This window comes from Miscanthus floridulus, chromosome 10, assembly GCF_019320115.1.
Source record: "Miscanthus floridulus cultivar M001 chromosome 10, ASM1932011v1, whole genome shotgun sequence".
Lineage (NCBI taxonomy): Eukaryota > Viridiplantae > Streptophyta > Magnoliopsida > Poales > Poaceae > Miscanthus > Miscanthus floridulus.
Window position 1 is genome coordinate 141,711,459 of NC_089589.1, and position 16,183 is coordinate 141,727,641.

The 16,183-nt window shown below is 44.0% G+C and overlaps 1 pseudogene; it reads left to right on the plus strand.

The window, feature by feature from the left end:
- Positions 1–13,008: 13,008 nt before the first annotated feature.
- Positions 13,009–15,510, plus strand: LOC136485909 (noroxomaritidine/norcraugsodine reductase-like; annotated as a pseudogene).
- Positions 15,511–16,183: the final 673 nt, after the last annotated feature.

Below are 16,183 nucleotides of genomic sequence, written 5' to 3' on the forward strand. Positions count from 1 at the left end.
TGTATTCCATCTTAAAGATGCATACTGCTAAGTCTAAGGCGACCCCCCGAATAGTCATGTTGACGCTCGGATGTCCCAGAGACGGCCCTATCTCTGGCTCCTCCCTACACGTGCACGAGCGTCTGCCCTCTGCATTATGGGTGGTCAACAGCGGCTCCTTAGCGACGCTTTGTTCTTCCTACATGCACACGGGCTCCGCGCTCTATGTTATGGTTAACAGACTAGCTAAGGCTGGAGACTCAGCTACACACTAATTGGTCGGGCGGTTTATATTAAATATAAATACATCTTCACACCAACTGATCGCTGAGCTACATACACTATTTCTTCTCTGGGGTTCATATATTTCTACATCATGTACTACCCATTCTACATATTTGTATTGTAGGATCATCGTCCAGGTGATCGGACCACCTGGTGCTTGGACTTCTCCACCGATCAACTAGTCCGACCACTAGGTTCATGGACTTCATCGCCGACCAGTTGATCGGATTGTTTGTCGATCGCTTCTACTCGATGCTCACTTCACCGCCGACTAGTGGACCGAACTATTCGTCGCTCGTGCTTCATCACCAGCTATGCTAGGGACTCCTCGGTGCTCGGTCATCGCCGGCTATGCCGGGACTCCTCAGTGCTCGGACATCGCTAGCTACGTCGGGGATTCCTCGGTGCTCAGACATCGCCAGCTACACCGGGGACTCCTCGGTGCTTGGACATCGCCATCTACGCTGGGGACTCCTCGGTGTTCGGACATCGCCAGCTAAGCTAGGGAGTCCCTTGGTGGTCGAATCTTGTTACATCTCATCGGTGTGCTATCAAGCTGCTCCATGCTGTTCGGATCAGGGTGCTGATCTTGGGCAGCACGTCTGGGGTCTTGATACGCGTATGTCAGATGACGTCGGCAAGCTTTTAGACTTCTTTTCTTTGACCCTACTACAAGATTTATTCTTTATCTTCTAGCAGGCTCGAGGACTAAGTGGCTACACTTCACCTAGCGGTGAATGTAGTGCTTATTTCTTGATTTACCCTCCTTATTGACGGAGTCTAAGTGGTACACTTCTCCTAAGTGGAAGAATTTTCAAATTTTATCTTGAACTCCTTACATCCTTATGGCAAGCCTTACTAGGGATACACTGCTCGGCGACGGTTCACACTGCTCGACGATGGCTCACACTGCTCAGCGATGGTTCACAACTGCTCGACGACGGTTCACAATTGCTTGGCAACTCATCACGGTGGTCAGACCATGAGTTTGACTGCTCGGCTTCGTTCGCACCTACTCGGACAAGCTCAAGACAGCATTGCACAATGGATACAAGGCGCTCGAGGACTAGCTGTGGGGGGTACGACCCCCGATACCCATGATAGGCCACATGGTCTACGGCCCTAGGGGTGGCCCAGCCCACAAGACGAATGTGTGCACGGCACTGGTCGATGTGCACCGTAAGATATTGTATAGTACCAAATAGGATACTTTCCTTGTAACCCTACCCCTCTAGAGTATATAAGGAGAGGCAGGGGTCCCCTAGTCGACATCTACATACATCTCAATGCAATACATCGGAACATAGAATGTAGGTATTACGTCATACTGACGACCGAACCTGTCTAAATCTTGTGTCTCGGTGCTTATATTACCATCTAGTTCATATCACGCGCACCCCCACCGATCAATCTACCTTCGTGGGATACCCCTCGGAGGACTGCCGAGCATCTTTTGTCGACAATCACCTACCTCACCAGACTGCCGCTAATGTCTCCTTGGTGTCTGTCTCCATCACAACAATGCTCCTTCCTCAAACCACAACGCTACTTGTCTCCATACGTCTAGGATCCCGCTATGAACATGTGAATGTATCTAGGCCCAATTTGGTGCTATGGTGTTTTGGCGATTGATGAACACAATTAATTTGTGTTTTGCAACGGTAATCCAACTTGAGTTAGTCACAAGTTGATTGGTCACAAGTGTTTTGGCCCTAAATAATTGGATTGATGATTGGGGTAAGGCGTATAGGATATTCTTGAAGACTAAGGATACTATAGAGCCAATTTAGGCTTGATGCTTGGATATTAAAGCTTTATTTTTTCTTAGGTTATACTATTAAAGGGGTCCTAGACATTCGTCTTAAGGGAGCTTAAGTGAGAGCATTTGGATACACTAGAGGCTAACTCATTGTCAAGATCATGATGGTAACTGGCTCCATCAAAGTTGTTTCAAGTCAAAGATCTCAAAGAAGAAGTTAGATTGATCGAGATTAGTCTTGAAATGGACATTGAGTTCCTAATGTTTGCCACATGCACCATTCATGGACATTTGTGCTCGGCTGCCATCCATTATAATGGCTCAAGTGTTAGTTGTTTGCCCAAGCCAAGTACATGAGGCTTATGTAGCTGGGGGGTAGGGTTATAGGTCGGTTAGATCAGAGAGATAACCGGTAAGTAATAACAGATTACATGAGTCATGGGATCGTAATATATCCTAATAGATTACGCCGTATCTTTAGGATATCTTCCCGGAATCTTGCGGGGCGCACCGAGCAGCGTCGTGCTCCGCAAGACTTCGTCTTGTGGGCTGGACCGCCCCTGGCAGCACAGCCCATGTAGTCCGCCGTGGGTATACGGGGTCATACCCCCCACAACCATTCATGGACATTTGTGCTCGGCTTCCATCCATTATAATGGCTCAAGTGTTAGTTGTTTGCCCAATTCAAGTACATGAGGCTCCATATTTGACTTCGTATGATCTTCCATGCATATCTGTAATCACTGTACCTTCTAAAATGTATTTTTAATATCTTAATTTATGAGATGTTGCGAGCTAAGTGCTCCCTGCATTCTAAAGTATAAGACATTTTGGTTTTTCTAGTACATTACTTTTACTACAATTCAAGACATAGTGTATAAGTACAAACGTATCTTGAAAAATCAAAACATCTTATCATTAGGAATAGAGAGTAGTTTTTAATACAAAATTTGCACATATATCTCATTTCCAATCTATATACTTTAGAAATTAATGATACTTGCAGTAATTATTTTTTAAGATTTGACTAAATTTTGTCAAAAAGACATGATGTTATATTGTTACGATGACTAGAGAGAGTAATAATCTAAGTGTTTGTTGTTAAGTTAAATGTATACATAGTTTAATGAATGATCCTTCATTGACAGTTTTTTTAAAATTAGACTAATGTTTCGCAATGCAACAAATGGTTAAACACAACACTCACAATGTGCTATACTGTATATAGTTTCTTTGCTAATTAAAACTATAGTAAATCCATATCGGTGCATACGCGTCTTCTTATATATAGAATAACGTTGTAGTAGATTTACTGAATAATAATTAATTGTGGATAAGTCCTATGAGTTTAATATCCCAAAGAAGCACAATGCATGCCCTTGGGACATGGGGTACCGTTCATTGCCTCCGGGCTGACCTACCACGTGCCACGGTGAGTCTAGGAGGAAGTCGCATGACATAAATTTTGCCAGTCATCGTTTGAGAATTTTGTAAATATATGTATGGTCTCTTACAACAGGTGGATATGCTAGAAAACAAACACTAGTCTAGCTTATCTATCAACGCACTCATTATATAGTTGGCATAGGCTAGTATAGGTGGATTACATATTTAAATATTTAATAAAGCATATTTTAACTACTTTCCACTATTGTTTAACGATCACTTAAGAGAATTATATTAGGACCAAAATTAGTACATCTCTTGAAATAAGCGTTGCATGTTGCTAGGGACTTGTTGCCAAAGAGAGAGAGGGGGAGAGTTACAGGTTGTTGAGGAATTGTCCTTGTTGCCAAGGAGACATAGGGGGAGGATCCTAAAGAGAGGTAGGGAGGTTGAACAGTGAAAAAAGGAGAGTGAGATAGCCGAGGGTCATTTCCCTCTAAGCCTTAGTGCACCATTTATAGGAGGGAGAGATGGTTGTTTGTATTTACTTCCTCCGTGAGGCTATGAGTTACTAACAAATCCTCAAAGTTTGCAATTAGACCACAAGATGTTTATAGATATGGCCCTAAACCTAGTATCTACATTATACTAGATACACAACCTATGCTAGTATGGAAGTATAATGGCCAACGAGTAGTTGGGGAGACCATTAATGGATTGCCAACGGGTTAAGGTACGTATGCCAATATGAAAGTATAATGGCCAATGAGTTAGGGAGACTGTGAATGGCCAACGGCTATGGTCTTACCGACAATTATACAAGTTCAAATATCACTCTTATTTCACTACCCCAGAACAACCCTTCATTGCCAATTCAAAAACCACGTCACTACCGATTTCTTGAACCCACAGTAGAAAGTGGCATTGATGGCAGGGCTCATCACTTGATGAGGTTTTCCAGAATAACAAATTCATGCTGAAACTATATAGCAAAAAAATAATAATACTGGGAGAGACCCCACTGGGTAGCCACATGCACGCGCTGCCACAAGTCATGCAGTTTTTTCATGCGAAAAACACGCGCTTCGCATTCGCCGGCGTTCAAACCCACAACCTCAGGATTCGCGCGTTCGTCCCATAACTACTCCACCACAAGACACTTATGCCCATTTGGAATATTCATCCTCCTCATTTTATGTTCATCTAGTTTTGAAATGAGTATTTGGGACCCTAAATGGTTTCAAATGAAAACATTGTCAACTACAAAGTTTTATAACATTTCAAGATCTACAACTTGGTTCTAGTCATTTCTCCATCCGATGTCGTTTGAAGAATTTGAATTTCAAATACGAGGAAATTCAAACATAACTTTCCTTGGATAGATGACTTCAAATGAAAAAGTTATCAACTACAAAGTTGCATAGCTTTTCAAGATCTACAACTTTTGTTTTGGTCGTTTCTTCATCCGTGGTCATTTGAAAAATTCAAATTTCAAATGTGAGGAATTCAAATGTAATTTTTGTTGGATAGATGGTTTCAAATAAAAAAGTTTCCAACTAGAAATTTGCATAAGTTTTTTATATCTACAACTTTGTTTTGGTTGTTTCTCCATCTGAAATCCTTCCCTAACACTACACACTTACGTGTGACTATAGAGACTATGGATTCCTTAGGTATTAACTCTATAAAATCTTGTGAATCAAATATTTCAACATCAAAACGACTTCAAATAAAAAAAGTTCTAAACTACAAAGTTGTATAAATTTTTGAGATCTACAGCTTCTGTTTTGGTCGTTTGTCCATCTGAGATCCTTCTCTATCACTACACATATGACTATAGAGCATATGGATTCCTTTGGTATTAACTCTATACAATCTTGTGAATCAAATATTCAGCATCAAAATGACTTCAAATGAAAATGCTGTCAATAACAAAGTTGTTGATCTCGTCGAGTACTACAACTTTGGTATAAAGTTTGTCTTACTCAGACATAATATGGGAAAGTTATGATGTTTTTCATACAGTCTATCAGTGTCGGGCGGGTCAAGTCCCAAACCGGCAGTGACAATATCACTGTTGGTTCAAGCCATGAACCAGTAGTGATGATAGAATCACTGCTGGATCACACTAATTACCGGTAGTGATGACCGAATATCACTACCCAAATATCACTGTTGGTTCTCCTATCACTGCCGGTTGATAAGAAATCGATAGTGACGGGCCGGCATTTTGGTCCCTGATCTAATTTGGCGTTCGAGTAGAGGTCGTCCAAAGCCTCCCACACATCACCTCTAGATGCATATGTGTCTGTGCCAGCATGAATGAAAACTGCAAACAAACCTTCCCCATCCACTCCATTTTCCTCCTCCGCAACACACGCAGACTTCACGCATGCCTTGGTGCTCTGCATCACGGTCATATGTGCTTGCCTACGTAATTCGCCACTCATCGGACTACCATGAAATGGCATGGTGTGGGGTGGCATAGATGTGCCACAGTCGCCATGACATGGCTCATCTTTAGAGCTGCAGCTCATGGGCCAACTCCCACTTTTTACACCTTGAGCACCGCGCCATCTGTGCCCTCGCACCGCCGGAGCACCGCCCCACGCTGTCCACCGCCCCACGCCGGAGCACCGCCCCACGTCAAAGCACCGCCATACCCTGGAGCACCACCCCACACTAGAGCACCGCGTCATCCGTGCCCTCATTCCTCATCCACGACGCCGACCGTGCCCCTCCTCCTCCACGCCTACACTCCCACCGCCGAGGCCTTCAGGAGCACGCGAACAACTGCTTTCCCACCCCATGGTGAGTGCGTGGCTCACTGCCTGCTATGTGTCTGATGAAATGTCCCACTGTGTTGCTGCTTACTTGAATCAGTAGAGGTGTTGCTGTGAATCAGTAGAGGTGTTGCTGCTTACTTGAGTCCAGTAATACTTATTTTGGGGGAATGTTTGTGTAACACATTTTTACCAACTCACTTCTAAGAAGAAAAAAGTTGACTTATGTCTACATTAAGTGATAGTACGTGATTATGTTTCTTGGCTATTCGTGTACCGCTGGTTATGGACAAGGGTTTGCCTCCCTATTGTTAGAAATCTAAAGAAGTAAATTTTGAAAGAAGTCTATGTGCTGTGTTTGTCAACACAACAATTCAGACCTAAATAAGGACGCATGTGAGGTTATAGTTATTCAAATTTGTTTCAATCTATCTGGAGGATTTGTTCATGTTGAACACACAATAAATTATCTCATGCTTGCTGAGGATCTGGTCTAATAGAAGAACCTGTGCTTTAGCAACCAACCTAATGTGAAGTTTGTGAATACTAAGGCAAAATCAATGGTTCTAATTTGTAAACTAGGAACAAGAGTAGTGTAGATTCGAATTAAGTGTCACTAGTAGAGATTTGCCATATAACTTGAATAATAACTCTTGTTCAGTGAGTTACCATTACCACTTACCACATGCCTAATTTACTTAAATGTATAGGCAACCATGGCATGGTATGTAGTGCATGTTGGTCACATGCCTAGGATTTATCGAACCTGGGAAGATTGCTATGCTCAAGTCAATCGCTACCCTGGTAATTTGCACAAAAAGTACAACACAAAAGCTGAAGCTTGGAGGGCCTACTATAGTCATCCAGCCTACCTTGCAAACCATGGGCAACCGACCTACTATGGTCCAATGAATGCAAACCATGGCCATCCGCTGGCACTTGAGATTGAAGAGAAGCCACCCGCCAAAGATGTGAAGATTAGGAGAATTGCTCCATGGTCTTGGAAAGATGCCATGCTTTTATTTATGGCTATGTTCATTGCTTTTCTTATTTGGAAGTTGATGTAGGCTTAGTTTCATAGAACAGTAGGTGGACTTTGTTGTATGTGGTCAATCAAACAATAAATTTGTTCTAGGTGAACATATGCTATTATTTAACTTTGTTGTATGTGGACTTATTATTAGACTTTGCATTAAATATATTATATATATGTATATATATATATGAACATATGCTATTAGTAGTTGTACGTAGCCAAAACTAACCACGATCATGTCACAGCCATGACTCGTCCTCGCCTGTTACCTCGTCGCTGAAGAATAGATTGGCAACAAGAAGTGGCTGATATCGCTGGGATGGGAGAGCTGCATGATCTGACAAATGGTGACAGTGTCAATCAGGACGGTGAGAACGAGCAGCCATGGACCCCGTCTGGCCTGCTCGATCTGGGTCAAAATGACCAAGATGGCCAGGTAACTTTGGTATCATGTGACTATGTAGCCACACACGCTAATCAATTGAGAGGGTCATAGCTTATTTGGTGTCTCCAGCAGGAGCCTCAGCCGACCGAGGAGCTAGAGGGTTTGGGTAGCAGGAATGCCAGATTCAAGCGAGGCGTGTCAAAGATTCCTATTGGTAGGAATACAAACTAGCACATCACCGAGTTCTATGAATTCGGGGATCCACTCTCACCGCCTATAGCTTTGACCAAGTACAAGACTATCCTTAGGTTACTTGTTAGGGACTTCATCCCGATTAGGTACAGGAAGTGGATTGAGAAAGATGATGACCCGTGGAGGGTTCCCAAAAGTGAGAAGGACAACATATGGGATATCAAGATCCTAGAGTATTTCACTTTCCAAATGGAGTATGACAAGGAGTTAGTCAAGAAAAAAGCAAAAGAAATCATGGGGACATGCTTCAAGAATTTCAAGGGGACATTGTACAAGAATTTTGTCTTCCAAAATAAAGAGCTAGATTTTGATGGTGGACAGTTTAGCAAGCCGAAGGACTTCTGGCAGGATTTCAAGGATTATAGGTCATCTAAGGAGTACTTAGAGATGAGTAGGAAGAATAAGGAGAACTTGTAGAAAGCGATGAATCCTCATCATCTCGGCTCTCGTGGCTACGCCAAAAAGATGCCAGAATTTGAAGCAGAACTTCAAAAGATGGATCGTCTTGCTGAGGAAGGCGTTCATGTTGAGACCGCCGATTGGGAGCCAAGATCGGTAATATACTATATGGGGAGGAATATACGCCACGCAGAGGACGGGAGCTTTAGCTCCACAAATCCACCCATGAGCGAACTCATCCAGGGGATCTCCCAAGTAACTGAGGAGGTGAGGCAAGGGACTCGCACTTCTAATAAGTAGAGAGACGTGCTCACCCAAGCAGTCGAAACCATGGAGCACCCTCGTCGCACTAGAAGAACTGGTGTTGTTCCTTAGAAACTAGCATTCCCCCAAGAATCTAACACTTACTGGAGTCGCTCGAGGGGTAGAGCGGATCAGGAGGCAAAGCATTTGAGGCGACTAAAAAAGATGGAAGAAAGAATGGATGCATGGATTGAGGCGACTGTTGAAGCACAAGTCCAGCAAATTTTGCTGTCCAAGGGGTCAGGAGTACAACAAAACCTTACTCCTACTACCTTTAGCCCACAGTTTAGGGGTCGCAGCAGCTGCGGATCGACCCCGCTCGATGAAGAAGATGTGAATGTGCCTCATCCAGTGGACGGCATCACTGAACCCATCAATGTCAAGTTGTACATCCGTCAGGAATGGACAAAGGACAATGTGGCGCTCGGCTAGGCCTAGCCTACGGGAGACGGGACCATTAATGGCCGCCCAATTCCACAGGGGTATGCTGGCGTCACCATTGACATAATACTTGATAAGAAGTATAACAAGATACACAATGAGTACCTCGTAGCGGAAGACAGGCTGAAACTTGGTCATAACAAGGGATCTCAAGTGGCCTGGCGCAAGCGCTTCATTAAGCTTGACCACCAATTGTACTATGATGATGAAGACGACTGTGAGTATTCGCCCACCCACGATGATCACTCACCATCTCCCAACAGAGATCACTCCCCTCCTCATCCCTTGCCATCACCCCCAAGAAGACAGAGGTCTCCTTCTATTCCTCCTCGTCCGACTCCATCTTCATCAGCCCCGAGAAAAGAGAAGACTCCTCTCCCTCCTCCATCTTCATCAGCCCCAGGAAAATAGAATTCTCATTGTCATCCTCCACCTCCTCCACCTCAGCCCGAAATAAGATCAAAGGCATCCTCGTAGTCATAGAAAAGGTCCTTGGATTCGGTCACTAATGCTCCCAAAGTGGACCAACAAAAAAAAGGTTGTTCAATGGCAGCATTACAAACTTGTTGGAAGGAAAATTTATAGCACACATCTCGAAGGAAGATTGTATTAGTTTCATCAATCTCTGTGCCTCACTATCTCCATTTTTGTTGAAGTCCGAATTTGAAAGGCAAACACAGAATCAGTACGCTACAACAAGAGCCGATGAATTACACAATGAAGATTTAAGGAAGATACAGAAGTTCATCGAAGACAACCCCGAATTAACCATGGAAGAGGCCGCAAACATCTATTATGATGTACAAGGGACGGGAACACCTGCAATGAAGTATGAAAGGGGCAATCTTTTGGTTCCCGATCACGAGTATAAAAATTTGACAATATATATTTGCCAGTTGCATGAATATTACATGGCTCAAACAATAGAGATGGAGGACTTTGGTTTTGAGGTTATTATCCGTTCGCCACATGTTTTTCATTATCCTGAAGAAGAGAAGTTCAATGTCGAGTGGGAGTGCTTGTTCCAGCTATACTAGAAACGCTCTCTCGATACACAAATGTTGACGCTATGGACTATGTAAGTACCCTACACGCACGATATTACAATTAACAACTCTCTCGGGACACAAATTGTTAACTTTTGAGCACTTTCTATGATTTTATGTAGGTGTATAGCAAAATTTTGTATTCTAAAAAGCAAATGGGATAACATAGGCTTCTTGGACCCCTTGCGAGTCAATGAGAAGACATGTCTAGGCCTCCATGGATGTGACGTGGAAGACCTAAATCAGAGATTGATTACTATTTTCGACGTATTCAAGATGAAGAACAAAACACACATACTTCTAGCCTACAAGTGCGAGTATGTGTTCTCGGCTTTTAATTTTATGCTTCTTTTTTCATTAAGATTATTCGATAATTAGGATTCTATGATTGTAGCTACCATTTCATCTTCATTTGTGTTAATCTTGCCAAAAATCTGAACGAGATGTGTGACTCGAAGAAAAAGCTATTTCATCATCTAGATGCACCGGTGGCAGTGCTGAATTAGTAACCGATCCTAATAACATATTGTTTTCTATTCACATATACCACTTTCTAACGTTTCTCCTTTTAATGTTGCTCAGTGTCTGAAGAAGACATATGGGTGGGACACAGGTCCCATTCAAGGTTGTCGAAATGGAGGGGAAGTACCTAAAACAGCCGGCGGGAAACAATAAATGCGTGTTTTATGTAATATGGGCAATGCTTCGCTACATCGGCGGGAAATCGGAAGAAGCCAAAAAGTTGGTGTGTATAATCCCCATTTCATTTATGTCTGTTAATCATTCAACAAAATGATTTACTGATTCCTCTTTGGTTATCATCTTTTTTGAACGACAACGCAAGAAATATAACCACGAAAGGTTGTTAGACATGGAGATCATCGCGCTGTAATCGGAGCTGGAAAAATTCATCTTAGCCGAGGTATTGGAAAAAGATGGAGTATTTTTCATTGCACAATCCATGAAGTTCAAGGACCAGTATGGCCCAGAGTGGCTCGCTAGATTATTGTAAGAAGTCCGAGAAGTATTGCACAATCTGTGAAGTCCGAGAATATTTCTTTTTTATTTTGAGGGATTAAGATCTTGATAAGAACATTTGAACTATAACAGTAACATTTGTAATGTTTAATATTGTTGGACCTGTCGTCTACGTAGCATATATAAAGCGAAACCTGATTCCACGGAAAAATATAAATTAAAATAAATTATAAAACAATAAAATGCGAACGTGACATCAGTGCCGGTTAGCAAAAAACCGGTAGTGTTGTCGTAAACATCACTGCCGGTTAGCAACAAACAGGCAGTGATGGCACAGCCGGCTAGAGCCACAGGCCGGCAACGTTGGCTTAGCCATCACTGCCGGTTCTTGTCACAACAGTACCGGTTGAAACACAAACCGACAGTGTTGGTGGAACTGAACTCTACTGGATGGTCTTATGAACCGGCAGTGTTGGTGGAACCGAACTCTGCCGATTGTGTAAAGAACCGACAGTGAAGTTGAAGAACACTGTCGGTTTGTAGGAACCGATAGTGATAGTTTACACTCATCACTGTCAGTATGGTTGTGCCGGTTCAAAATTCGGTAGTGATAGGGTATTTTGAACCGGCAGTGAAGTACTATTCTGACGTAGTGTCTCCCCGTGGCCTAGCCCAGCGTAGCCCAGCATAGCCGCCTGTGCTCTCTACTCCTGCTGACACGTCAGGCCCACATGTCAGGGTCATCTCCTTCCAATGCTCGTGTTCGTCACGGACACTGCTCATGCCGCCAATTCCGCCTTCGCCACGCCGCGTCTTGGCGTGCTGCCCACGTTGCCCCGAGCCCCCATAAATAGTGCCTGACCCCGCACCGCCACCTTCCTATCTCGCCCCAACGCAGCCGCCTCACATAGAGCTAGCAGCAGCGCCGCCGCAGCCATTGAAGCGAGCCGCCGCTGTCGAATTCACCGATTCACCGCTCCTCCGCCATTGCGACCGCAACCCCGAGCTCCGCGAGAAGGTAAGGAAACCCTGGGTGCTTCTCTTGCTTTCTCCAAATGGTTTACATTACAAGAAGGATCTGCGACCCAATGAGCACCTGTTGCGACATTGCTCAAAGCAGCACCAGCAGCGACCTTATTCTGGAGTATTCCGCGGCCGCCCACTCCCTTGCTTCTCCGACGATGAGCAGTAGTACCATTGTTGAATTAGACGATGGTCCTCCAATGGTTCTAGCATTACGTTCCTTCCAAAGCACCCAACCAAATAAGGAACGTCAGGGAGTCGAAGCCCTTTCGGATCACCTTTGGTAACAGTTTCCTAGCCCGCAACCACCAGACAGAAGTTTTCCTGACGAACGACGATGCTCCCATCCTAGTGAAGCTTTTGAAGTACCTGGAACCAGACTTCCCTTTTAAAGACACCCCAGCAGGATGTGTTCCAACATTTCCGGACATTGCGCGCAAAGAACGCAGTCATCCAAGGCCTGTAGGCCATGCCTCCGTGACCGACAATTATATCCAAGTACGCATACTCATTCCTTTGAATGCATGTACACAACATACCTCTACCAACACCTTCCAAAAACTATGTCGTTAGATTTCAAAATTAACAAAGTCATCATAGATGTCTTGATGTCAAAGTCCAACATCTATATGACAAAAAGAAATAACACTATTAAATTTTGGAATAAATCTATATAAATTTGAACACACTTGCTTGTCAACTGATATTAGCAATAAGTGGACTAAACACGCTTATTGTGGTCCACATATTGGCCACTTATTTTGGTCCACTTATTCTTAAGTTGATGTCGAACACAAAAGATCGCCTCAATAGCACTGCTGTAGTATCAGTTGGTGTTTAGTCCGGCTCAGATTATTTGTCACTGCAATGACAAAATAGGCTCAAGTTACTAGTACTATATTTGTCACTCGCATCGCAAACATTGTACTACAAGTACTTGTTGAAGTTGAACACACAACATACACAAAAACGGAGGATGGCAGCTGCGACCAGCGGAGAGGTGGAGCCTGGCCGGCGCAACAGCGCTGGTCACCGGTGGCAGCAAGGGGATCCGGCATGCGATCGTGGAGGAGCTGGCCGGGTTCGGTGCACGGGTGCACGCGTGCGCCCGCAGCACGATGGACCTGCAGGAGTGCCGCCGGCGGTGGGCCGAGAAGGGGTTCGACGTCACCGTGTCCGTCTGCGACGTGGCCGTGCGCGCCCACCGGGAGAGGCTCATGGAGACAGTGGAAGCGACCTTCGACGGCAAGCTCGATATCCTGGTAAGCTGAAGGTGAAACCATGCGTCTCCTCCGGCTCGGGGAATCCCATCGATCAACCGCAGCTTGACGGCGAAGTAAGTGCCCGTGCAGGTGAACAACGCGGCGCTGCTGCTCATCAAGCCGCCGGGGGAGTACACGGCGGAGGACTACTCTCGGATCATGGCGACCAACCTGGAGTCGTGCTTCCACCTCAGCCAGCTCGCGCACCCGCTCCTCCGGAACGCCTCCGTCGCCGGCGGGGGAAGCGCCGTCCACATATCCTCCATCGCAAGCTTCCTGGCCTTCCCACAGGAAACGCTCTACAGCGTCACCAAAGGTACGTGACGGTTTTCTTGTTTTTTTTCTTTTGGAAAAATGATAGTACAAACGTAACACGTCCTTTCGAAATGAAAGGACAAAATAGGGGAACTAGAGACGGGATGAATGGAGCCAAAAACAAATTCCCAATGAACCAAGGAGGCCAAAAACAAATTCCCAATGAACCAAAGAATTTGGACCTACTTGCTCTTGTTGTCATGCCCATGTGCTTACGAAGTTGCTACACATGGTCTATCCTTCACTGACTGTGGTGCATCGGCGTGAATCCCCCGCTTCACCTTCGCCTTGCCATGGACCGCCATGACAAGCTTAACACCTGCACATCGTAAGCCAAAAGACATGTTTGCAACACTGCGAGCTTGCTTCTGGTTCGTTAGTCATAAGCAATAACAGCTTAACTACAAAGACTGAATGTGCATGACAATTACTCATCATACACTATGATAAGGGCACATCTAAACCTTGTCATTTTAGAATAAAAACTCCAAATCATTTTTGGTCTCACTCTAGTGTCCACATATGCATAAATTTATATATCTTTGGGTTGCCCTTACATTCATGATGGTTTATGCAGGAGGACTGAACCAGCTGACGAGGAGCCTTGCTACTGAGTGGGCCCATGATAAGATCCGTGTGAACTGCCTCGCACCTGGCGTGATCATGACAGACATGGCTAAAGAGGTACTCCATGGGTCCTAAAAGGATTGTCATTCTTGTTTTAGGAGTCAATCCATCTGAACTTTAGCAATTACAAATAAAAAAGTACTAATATTTATGATGCTTAATGAGTACTATTAGATATATAATGAAATATATTTTCAATTCTCTGGGGGTACAAATGTTGATACTATTTTCTATGAACATTCAAATTTAACAATGTTTGACTTAGCCAAAATCTAGAATAACATTGTTTTTAGATGAAGAGAGTAAGTATATATTTTCTTACGGTCTAAACGACAGAATCTATCAAACATAATGTTGTCGAAAAGGATGCAAGGACTTTGAGGATCGACTAAGCAGGAAGCTAAAAGAAGCAAGTATCTATATCTGTTTTGAGTCACATCCATCACCAGTTCAGGGAATCTTGGTGCGGTGTGTGGTCGGGAGTAGCCGTGCTGTGGATTTTTTTTAGTTAATGGGTCCCACAGTAATATGTCTACTCCTGCTATATAGCCTCTGGTGGCCTCTGAAAGTACTAACATTCTTGATATAAAATAAACACCATTAGAATAATTATAGAGTATATTTTTATAATAAATTCATTAAGATACATAAATGCTAATACCATTTTTTTGTAAACTTATCAAACTGCCTGAGCTAATTTGACTGATGCGGATCCTATAACTGCGTTCTTTTATGAACAGAGAAAGTATTTTAGAATTGTAACAAGTACAACCTAACGTATCAACACATACAGCTACCGGCAGCGGTGGTGCAACAAGAGTTGTCACGCATCCCGATGCAGCGGGACTGGCGAGCCGACGGAGGTGGCGTCCCTGGTGTCGTTCCTCTGCTTGCCGGCGGCGTCCTACGTCACCGGGCAGGTCATCTGCATCGATGGAGGCCGCACCATTAGCGCCTGATGGACGACGTACGGAACTGATAGAGACGGGTTTGTTTGCTCGGTCGTCAATAATAATAATTCAGCTTGGACAAATTATCCGCTGGAAACATGGAACCGACAGAAACGTGCCAACCACTTCATTATTACTCTCTGTGACGTTTTGTTTTGGGTCGGGTTGAAAACATGATTGTGTCAGGTCGTACTGTAAACTTTTCAGCATTCGTAGTTCAGCTGCTCAAAATGAAAGATCTTTCACCAGAACGCACGCATCAATATCTTCATTAGTTTCATGAGACCAGCGACATAAATTATTGTTTTTCATCTCTTCCGGATTATGACAAACAATGGTCCACAACATGAAGCCACATAAATTACGGACAGCAGCGGATCAAGAAAAAAATTTTAGGAGGTTGAAAAACACATACCTCCGACTGCTGCTTGATCTTAAGTCTCAGCTCCACCTACACTATAGAACTTTGACTAAAAATTGATAGGACCTCCAAGGAAGTTCCACTGCTCCGGTATGGGTAGGGGGGCTCGGGCTTGAGCCCCTCTCCCCCGCCCCACCGTTGGATCCGCCCTGATTACGGAATACAGTAGATTTTCAGAATCTAAATAAAAGTTCCGGGGCACTTCTCGCAGTGCGTTTGGGGCGTAGACGAGCGTGGGGTTCGTATTACCACGTGGGCTGGCCCACCATACGGCACAGTCCAATGGACCGCATATACTGCTTTTGTTCATCATGTGGACCATGTTTTGGGCCCGATCCGGAATACCACAGCCCACATGGCTATATACATTCATTTATTTTATTTATTATACGTGGACAGCCAAATTCTGTTTTCTAACCAAATCATTTCTACACGATGTTGCACCTTCCACATTGTTCCGACTTTGATTCCATTTAGTTTCACAAAAAAAAAGACTTTGATTTCATTTCTTGGCTATAAAATCAAAATATTATGTTCATAATAGCTTGTTAGA